Below are 10,850 nucleotides of genomic sequence, written 5' to 3'. Positions count from 1 at the left end.
GATTCGCCCATAAATTTAGCCTTTTTTCATGTTTTCTATAACTTCATCATGCATTATGCATTATAGATGTTCCTTTTTATACTTTTAGGAGCTGCCTCATGTACAGACAGGTGAATTTCCTCCTCCTATTTCTGGTTGTATTGTGTTGTTGATTTGTAGACATTGAACTCTCAGACAACAGCAGTATAACTCATGACTGAATGAATCTTTTTTTTTTTTTTTTTTGAGACAGAGTTTCACTCTTCTTGCTCAGGCTGGAGTGCAATGGTGCGAACTTGGCTTACTGCAACCTCCGCCTCCCGGGTTCAAGCAATTCTCCTGTCTCAGCCTCCCAAGTAGCTGGGATTACAGGCACCCGCAGCCACACCTGGCTAATTTTTGTATTTTTAGTAGACACGGGGTTTCACCATGTTGGCCAGGCTGGTCTCGAACTCCTGACCTCAAGTGATCCACCCACCTCAGCCTCCCAAAGTGCTGGGATTACAGGCATGAGCCATTGTGCACTAAATGACTGAAAATGACACGACATTATGAATGCCGAAACAAGAAAGTAGGCATCACCTTTGACCTCAGCTGGTGACATGCAGGCTTGATGAATCATTTTTTTCATCACTCTGCACATGTCTGCAAATGACTGCAAAAATGCAAAAACCTCAAAGTATTGATTTTGGAGTTATAACAAAATTTTAGTAGGTGAATTCTCAAATATAGAATTCACAATCATATATATAGATAGCAGTTTCGTTTTCTACTCATTGGGAAGAGCTGAAGACCCCATCCTCCCTCACAGTGACCACCTCTGCTGTAGCTGTGGCTGTACCTATCTTGAGCCTGGTGGCTAAGAGCCTAGATGCTAGATTGGGATTTCAGATCATTTAGTGTTTCCATGACCCATTGGGTGACCTTGGCCATGCACTTCTCCATGGAGCTGTATTACTCTCTGTAAGAGTAGGAAGATGGACATTAAACACATGGGAAAATGAACCTACAGTCTGTTAGGTGATATGCAGACCCAGGAAGCATACAGGAGTCCCGAAGAGAGAACCACATATCCAAGACCTCAAGGGTGACAAGAGCTTGGACTGTTGGAGGATACAGCTCAATGTAGTGTGGCTTGACAGGGAGAATAGAAATTAATGATGGAGTGGAGTAGCAGGCCATATGCACAGATAGGGTACCATGAAATTTGGATTTAATTCTAATTGCTATGTGAAGTCATGGGATGATTTTAGCAGATACACAAAATTTTTTTTTTCCTTTTTTCTAAAAATTTAACAGTTGTATGTTTTACACTTGGGTCAGAATTTCTCAGCCTTCTAAAGCTGAGGTCATTAATTTGAGACCTTTCATTCTTTTTCTAATATAGGCCTTTAATGCTATAAATTTCACTCCAGATACTGGTTTAGTAGCATTCCATAAATTCTGACATAATTTTCAATCAGTTCTAATATTTTTAATTTCCCTTTTGATTTCTTCTTTGATCTATGAAGTTTGATTATGGTCTGAGAACATACTTTGCATGACTTGAACCCTTTTCTATTTATCGAGGTTTGTTTTATGATCCGGAATGTGGTCTATCTTGGAAGAATGTTTACACATTATTACTGAAAATAGTGTGCATTCTGATCTTGTTGGGTGTTCTATAAATGTCAAGTAAGTCAATATGGTCGAGAGTGTTGCTCATGTCTTCTGAGTCCTGATTTTCTACTTGTTCTGTCACTTATGTAGAGAATGGTGTTTTCTTTTTTAAAAAAAACTACTGTAATTATGGATTTGTCTATTTCTCTTTGCATATCTATCATTTTTAAGTTCTTTCATTAGGTATATAAATATTTAGGTAATAGTCTTTGTTCTGAAGTTAACTTTGTGTAATATTAATACAGCCTCTCTAGTGCTCTTTTGCTTACTATTACAATGGTGTATCTGTGTCCTTTGATTTTTTTTTTTTTTTTTTTTGAGACAGAGTTTCGCTTTTGTTGCCCAGGCTGGAGTGCAATGGCACAATCTCGGCTCACCACAACCTCTGCCTCCCAGGTTCAAGCGATTCTCCTGCCTCAGCCTCCCAAGTAGCTGGGATTACGGGCGCCTGCCACTACGCCCAGCTAATTTTGTATCCTTAGTAGAGATAGGGTTTCTCCATGTTGGTCAGGCTGGTATTGAACTCCTGACCTCAGGTGATCAGCCCGCCTTGGCCTCCCAAAGTGCTGGAATTACAGGCATGAGCCGCCACACCCAGCCACGTCCTTTGATTTTTAATTAATTTTTGTCATTATATTTAAAATGGTTTTCTTGTACGAAATATTATTGGATCTTGCATTTTATCTACTTTGAAAATCTCTGCCTTTTAATTAGGTCATTGAATTTAGTGTGATTATATTGCTGGGTTTCAATTTATCATTTTGCTATTGGTTTTTCTCTTTGTTTAATCTATTCTCTTTATTTTCTCCCCCGACCCCACTTCTGCCTTTGGATTGAATATTTTGCATGATTCCTGTGTTGTTAGAACTATTTAAATTGTGTGCTCATAGGACTGTCAGTCAGGTGTAGGCAGAGGAGGAAATGCAGGAGAGGCTTGTCAAAGAACAAAGTTTTATTATCCTTACAGGTCCTAGAGAGAGAGTCATTGCACACCAAGGGAACCAAGGGGGCACAGACAGCATCAAGGAGGCTGGCTCAACTGAGCTGTTAGGGAGCCAAGAGAATGAAGACCTATGGGGAAGTGCCTTTATTGGCAGCCAGGATGGAGTACACAAACAGCACAACAGAACTTGTGGCAAGGCCAGCCTAATCACACTGGTATAGCTGGCTGGGGGCTCACAGCCTGTTTGTGGGGATACCGAGGCAGCAGGAAAATACAGTGCTTTAAACTTTACATTACAGTTTTCCCTGTGGTGCCTCAACATCATTACAATACTAATCGGATGGATAACACTTGCCACCTGGGTTGTGATGTTAAAGGTGCCTGGGACAGCATGACTTAGCCACTGAAGGTAAACTTTAATAAAGGTAACAGCTCAGAAGAGTCCTATTAGGCATATGATGAGGGTTTGGTATCCAGTTTGTAACATGGCATCCCACACTTTGTGGAGGAAAGCCAAGAGAACGGGCCAGGCACCCCTGGATTTAAGGGAATCTGTTGGAATATTTGGCTAAGTCATGAAAAACCTTTACCTTTTGACCTATTCCTCATAGTTGGCCTGTACCTGTCCAGAGTTATTAATGTACATACGGTAGGAGATATCCTGAGTGGCACAAACTCCTCCTTCCCTGGCTAATAGTCAAGAGCCAGCCTGTTATCTATTGCCATTTGAGCTAGAGACTCATGGGCTTGTTGTATTAAGGACAGTATTTTGTACAGCCTTTGAGTATGATCTAAAAGGGCCACGTAATGATGCTGCTTGGCAGTTATGATTTGATCTTATTCGACAAAGCCTGCTGTATTGGTGTTAGCAGTGGTGGCTCCTGTGCCTATGGCAAGTCCTATTAAGATAGGGATAAACACTGCCCATTTTGCCTTGTGTCTTTGGGTTAATGGAAACAGGGAAGTACCAAGTGGACAAAGAACCATGGCAATCCCCAGTGTAACCACTGTTTACCAGATTTTATTAGGGAAAACATCCAGGGTGATTGGCAAGGAAAAATACATAAGGTGCTGTGCCTGTGATTTCAAGCCACAAAAAAAACCAAATGTGCCATTATTCAGAGTATAGTGTACCCATGAGAATATCATTGTAAGGAGGGTGAAGGCCTTGGGGTGGGGAATTGGCCACTGGTGGTTGGCTCCTGGGCACAAGTGGTAAGCCCATAGGTTAACTTGGTCATAACATGTAGCCATCCCTGGTGAGGAATGAAGGCAGGTGGTAGATTTAAGCAAATGGCGCTTTGGGAGTTTTTAAATTTGGTTATATGGTATTATCCAAGACAGTAGTTCTGAAATCTTTAGGGTCACTAACAATATCTTGGTAGTGTTATTAAGTGCATTAGAAACATGTTCAGGTCAAAGTGACAAGTTTGGCAGTTGTAATGTTGGAGGGTATGAAATGATAGTAAGGTATATGTAAAGGTTAGTGGTATTTGTGTATGATCAAGGGGAAAGAGTGATCATAGTAGGAGATGCAGGGTGAGAATAGAAAAGGCATCAGGGAGTAAATGGTACTCTTTCTAGGGGGAGAAGGGGTTGACTGATTTGAGGCAGATGCCTCCCGAGGAAAGCAGTAATTTCCACTAATTTTTAGAATGGCATAGATAGTAGTAACCTCTACTAGATTTCCTGTTAGACATGGAAGTGTAGGGTGTACATTTTGGCAAAGAGCAAGGAATATACCAGAATCATAGGTTAGGCAGACAGCAAGCTCAGAAACATAGTAGAACCTTTAACATCCAAGGGAGAAAAGCACAAATACCCCATGTTTAATGCATGCCTTAGGAGAGGCACTCCATAGGCACCACTGGGACAGAGGTTTTCATATCTGGGGTGAAGTTGTCCCTGGCAGAAGAGGTAAAGTCATCTACAATGGCAAAGACTTGGGCTGGGGCAGTGTCATCTCCAGCAGTGAGCTTCTGGGCAAGGGTGAAATCATCTGAGATGTGGGACTTGGGTGTCCTTTTTAAATGGGTACCCTCTCAAGTTGATGTGCAACTCAGCATTTGCCATGTTTGGTTGAGGCTTATTTGGGGAGTTTAGACCTCTGAATTGAAAACCAGTGAATCATCCCAATCAGCAGTAGGGAGACCAGTAGTTACCAGAACAGTGTGCAGTGCATTCAACAGATCTTCTGTTTTTGTTTGTGGAAGTCTAGGCTCAAATGGGTGCCATAGCAGATGAGTAGCTGCCTGAAGCATGGGACAGTCTCTATGGTCATTGAGTCCAAGGAAAATAAGCACCCTCGATCCAGGCTTCCACCCTGTGCTCCTGGAGAAAAATGGGTGCAGCTATGATCTATCTTGCAAAGACTGTGTGTGATGGCAGAGCTGCTGAGGTACCCCACAGGTAGCCTGAAACAGGAGTATTGCGTTCCTTCAGAAATGAAGGTGAACTGTAGTTGAGAGGCTATTGAAATGGGCCTGGAACAGAACACACTCTCCAAATCTATAAAAGCAAAATATTTGTTTGTTATTGATTTAATAGAATCAGTAATTTTAATAATATTAGCTGTTTTGTATGGGGGCCCTAATTGGTGGGAACACATTGTTAAGGTTATAGTAATGCACCATGAGGCACTTTACCCTTTTTTTAATCCCCCAGGTTTAACAGGCAAGATTGGGATATCAAATAGAGAAGCAGTTGGTATAATTGCCTTTTTATTAATTAGGTTTAATCCTTGAAGGCCCTGTTGTATCCTATATTGGACCAGATTAACTATTTTAACTGGGTATTCATGGGGTCCCATTTTATCAAGCCAGTTTGTAAAAGACCTACCTTAATTTATGATTTATGTTAGAGCATCTATGCTCCAATATGGGATATATTAGGGCAATGGGTATTATGACTTGGGAAATATAGGCAAGGCTACATTTAAAGTGAGGCATTCCTACTTTTTCTCTATTTTATATATAGTGACTTTCTTAAGATAGGAGAGGCACAATGCTTAAATTTAATGGGATCCCCGGTATAACTGTAATTTGAGCTCCAGTACTGATTATGTCCATGGAGTTTTGTCATTGGGTACATTTTAGCTTCTTTTAATTTCAACCTGATAGACCTCCTTTAGCCTTTTTTTTTTTTTTTTTTTTTGCAGAGCAGGTCTAGTGATAATCAACTCCCTCCACTTTTGTTTATCTGGGAATATGTGAATTTCTCCATAATTTTTCAAGAACATTTTGCTGAATATAAAATTCTCTATTGACAGCTTTTTTTCTTCACCCTTTACGTTTATTGACCCACTTCCTTCTAGCTTCCAAGGTTTCTGATGAGACACTGGCTAATAGTCTTGAGGATCCCCTATATGAGAGGAGTTGCTTCTCTCTTCCTATTTTCAAGATTATCTGTCTTTGGCTTTTGACATTTGATTATGTGTCTCAGTGTGGGTCTCTTCGCAGTTCTCCTGCTTAGAGTTCATTCATGGTGAACTCTTGCTGGGTTGGCAAATTCATATCTTTCATCAAATTTGGAGATTTTTCAGCCATTGTGTCTTCAAGTATTTTTCTCTGCCCCTTTCTTTCTCTTCCCCTTCAGGGATTCCCAAATTGTTGTTGTGCTAAAGTTCCAAACCTCATTCTTTTTTATATTGATAATTTGTATTTTCCTATTTTTAAGTTTGCTGAATCTCTCCTCTGATTGCATGTCTTCTGAATCCCTTTATTGTATTCATATTTTGTTTCCATTACTGTAAATTTTGATCCAGAATGTTTTTCGTTCTTTTTAGAAATCATTTTATCTCTTTATTTCTATCCTCATTTTGCTCATACATCTTTTTCCTTTGTTCATGTCTTTAGCTTTTTAAGCATCTTTAAGACAGTTGTATTTTTCTGGCAAGACTGACATCTGGGTTTCCTCAAGTATGTTTTCTCTCCATTCATTTTGTTCCTTTAATTGGGCCATGCTTTTGTTTTTTTGGCATGCCTTCAGGTTTTTGTTGTTGTAGAAGACTGGGCATTTGAATCTTACCATGTGGTAGCTCTGGAAATCATATTTCCCCCCACCTTTCCCTGGATTTGCTGCATTTTTGCCTCTGTTTTCATTATTATGGGATAATTATGTGCCAGAGATCAGCCTAAAGTGAAAACTGAAGAAGGTCTTTTCAGTGCTTGTATCTTTCCATGGGCATGTGAGGTGGCTTTCTGAATTCTTCCGTATATGTAGTTGTTTTTGAAGACAAACAAAAAAATAGGTGCAATTCTTTTATATCTGTGAAAAGACACTTCATCCAGTGGGGGTTGAAACAATGATGACTAGCCTACATGCCCACAAGATCAGAAGCACCAATCCAGTCAGAACACAAAACCTCAGTATCTGTGGGATAAGGTACTTATTGCCCACCCTGGCTCCAGAAATCTGCACCAGAATGACATTCCCATCCCCAAAGCTGCTTGCCATGGAGCTGGGAGTGAGGAATGTGTAGCCAATACCACTCTGATGGCTGTAATCAACACAAATTGTAATTTATTAGGCAAGCTGGAAATTACAAGCATTCAGATAAACTCTGGAGTTCCAACATAGTCACTTCAGAGAGATGCCAGAATAGTTTTTCAGGTACAGTGGCAGATTCGTGGCACTTCCTATTTGGTCATTTTCCCTGAAATCATACTCCACATATTTGGTTTTGTAGTATTTCATAGTATCTGAAATAATATATCTCTAAATATTTATGTGATCTGTTGCAGGCAGTAAAATATGGAAAACTGGGTACTCACCTTTAAGAAATGAAGTACCACTCTCCTCATAAGAGTCTTTTGATGCTCATTCCTAGTGGCCCTCTGGGTGCTACTTAGCCATTGCCTTGAAGAATGTGAAGAGCTACATTACCTAGAAGGATGTGCTTTGTATGCCCAAATGAGAGCCTAGGACAGGAGTGTTTCCTGCAGCCTGCATTATTGTGGCCTGCACTATTGGCACTGCTACAGTGGACTTTCATTTGTCACATGACCTGTCTGACCACACCACCCAGGGGGAGCGGGTGACTCTTTGGGACCAAGCTAGGAAGGCCAGTAAGGAGGATAGGACTCATCTAGACACCCTTGTAGGGCCTGGGAGAGAGTTCAGCTGAGTGAAGTACTGATACAGTTGCCTCCCTCCTAGCACAGGTGTGTTAACTAGTCTCACATTCTTGGACTCTCAACCACACGGCTGTGGCACAGTGACATGGAGGATCGTGGCATCCTGGGATTCTTCAGGCCTTCTCTTCCTGCTGATAGGGTCACTCTCAGTCCAGAGTCCTAGAATTAAATCAAGTATTACAAAAGAAAGTTCCTCTTTCTGGCAATTGGTGGTATGTGGTGGGGAAGTATGAACTATAAATTCTTAGTATCCCCCATTCATGTACAGTGGCATGTGCAGATCCTTGGGAGAGGCATAGCCTGCAGAATCCAGAGACATGTTTGGATCATGCTGTACCCTATCTCAGGGCTGTGGCCTTGTGCAAGCTACCTTGCTATCCTTCACTTCCATTTTCCTCAAGGAAGGCTTAAAGGGGAAATATTAACCATCATTCTTTCTAGATGAGAGTATCAGAGATGGCTAATGTGTGATGTGTGTTCCCAGTGCCCAGCACTGTGCAAGGAACGAACATCCCTCTGGATGCTATTTCTAGGGAGATACATCCTTAGGCCTATAAATCTGCCCTCTACTCCATTTTCCTTTGCTCACTGCTCTCCTGCCAAGCTGTCCTGATCATTCTAAGCTCTTTCCCACTTCCCAGTGTTTCTCTCTGCCTGGGACACTGAGTCCAGATCTCTGCAGTGCCTCTCCCTCTCCTCTCCTCCCTTGCATCCTTCCCTGTTCTGCACCAATGTCAATGTCACCTACTAGGAGAGTCTTTTTTTTTTTTCCCCTTTGGCCTTGCTAGCTCTAGATTAAGTATTTCTCATCTTCTGGAATCTTTGTGCAGGGAATGTGGCACACTTACAAAAGTAGAGATCAGGACTTGGTTCGGTTTTCCAGGGTGGTGTGGAAGCAAAGAGGCTAAGTAACAATAATAACTACATTTATTGAGTTCTGAGGGTAACTTGTTATGTAGCACTTCATTTAATCCCAATTTCCTCAGAGTTAAGTTCTATATTATTCCTGCTTTACAGAAAAGGAACCTGAGGTTTGGAAAACTTAAGTTATCTTCTCAGGGTCACACAACTCTTGGCGGAAACTCACATCCTGTATGTTGATCCCTTGAGCCTTTGTTCTTTCTTCTTCTTGACCACCATTCCTCCTCAGTGGGCTGGGGAAGCCTGAGGTGATACCTGACAAAGATTTCTCTTTCTTTGACCAAACTCTAGCTAGGCCCCTCTGAGCCTTCTTTAATAGGCCTGTCAACTTTTGCCTATTAAGACTTGAACAACACTAACACTTTCTAATAACTTTTAAAGTGCTGGCCTGAAAAACTCAAGGCTGTCCAAAGAATTTCTTCCAGCCAACACCTGAAGATAAGACCCCTGTCTCACAGTCTCTGTGGGAGGATAGGAGCCTAATTCAAGTGCCAGTAGCAAACCCAGATAGACTGCACATAGACCAGCCCCCTCCCTTCCTGTGTTTTGTAATTTTTCACTTTTCTGACTCTACTGAGCCCCTCTTCTCCACCCCCTCCCTATTTCCTCACCCTTCCTTTAACATACTCATTCACCTCTGTACAAATCAAAGCTGGGTTCAGTTCATGCCAAATTCCTTTCCCCATTGCAATAGTTATTACCAATTAAAGTCCATTCTCACCACTGTCATTAATGTCCAGCTTTGTTCATCTTTGACACACCTAGTGAGCTTTGCAAGGTAGGCAGGACTCCCTCGGCAGGTAAGCGTGGTAGTAAATGGGGTATGGGACACATTCTAGGCAGAAGGAACAGCATGGCCAAAGGAGACATTTTTTTGCTCAGGGAGGCCAAGAGAGCCTGTATGGTTGCCAAGAGAAACCCCAGTCTTCTGAGATCTGTCCTAGGAGGGCAATATTGTGTGGTCTTTTACTGAATGTTCAGATGTAGCCTATATTCCTAAGATGTGTGACTCTGAGAGAGACTCAGGTCACTAGCATGAAGATGATTATGGCATTTACCTTACAGTATGTGGGAAGATTATTAAAAGCAGGAAAAACACGGCAACAAACTTCCATGCAGAGGCACTTTGTTGCTTGCTTTAGAAATCTTTTAATTCTCACAACCAGCTGGTAAGATGGGAATTATTTTTGTTTTGATGGAAAAAATGGGAAATGAAGTGACTTCCCCAAGTTTATAGAGTAAGCAAGCGACAGTCCCAATAGGCTGAATTCACACCTAGGAATTTGGGTCCAGAGCATAGAACATTTAATTGTCTGAATGCAGCACACAGTGGAAACAAAAGGCCCAGTTGCTGCTGCTGTTAACGGTATTGTATTATGATTATAATTTTTCCCTATTTATCTTTGATGCCAGAGTGCTTACACTCTGCACCTCTTGGGCCATATGGCCTTGTCATTGTCTTGTATCTTGCATCAATTACTTTTGCATATAAAGCTTTTTTCTCTAACACAATTGCAATTTGTTTAAAGACTGACTCCCCCTCAGCAGCAAAAAAATAAGTTCCCAGGAAGTGCTCAGTGATATGTGCCTTGCTTCTTTCTAGATGTTTACCAACAACTGAGCTCTAATCACATCTGACTGGCCCAAGGGTAACAAGGAAACTGTTTGACTTTCCAGGCATCAGTCACCTTCAATGACAGGCTCTAACCTCCATTTAGGAAGAGTGAAAGCAGTGGCACCCAGCCCACAGGACTCTGTATTCAGAGATGATGATGAAGACCTGTAGGCTTCTGGTCTCTGGGTAGAGCCTCCCCTTTCCTTCATGTGGAAGCCTGATGCCTCCTTCACTCGGCCCATTTTCCAAATCTGTAGGATACCCTCCTTCCTTCCCATAGACCTGCTAGGTTCTCATCTCATCTCCTACCTGGTCTCTTTGTTTCTCCTCAAATTATTTAGGGCAAGAAACATTCCCTCCCTCAAAATGGCTCAGATACTCAAGAATTTGCTGGAAGTTAATCGGGGGGTTTTGTAAGAGCTGTCCTCTAAAAATGTTAAACAGTAAACACATGGGAGTGACAAGTGATTATATGTGACATTTGAGACCAGAATGATGAAGCAACCATGAGAAGACAATGATGATATAATCAATAGCTAATACTTATTGAATGCTATTGAGAGGCCAGGGATTGTTGTAAACACTTTACACCAATTAA

The sequence above is a fragment of the Gorilla gorilla genome, chromosome 20 (assembly GCF_029281585.2).
Source record: "Gorilla gorilla gorilla isolate KB3781 chromosome 20, NHGRI_mGorGor1-v2.1_pri, whole genome shotgun sequence".
Classification (NCBI taxonomy): Eukaryota; Metazoa; Chordata; class Mammalia; order Primates; family Hominidae; genus Gorilla; species Gorilla gorilla.
This window is presented reverse-complemented; position numbering follows the sequence as displayed.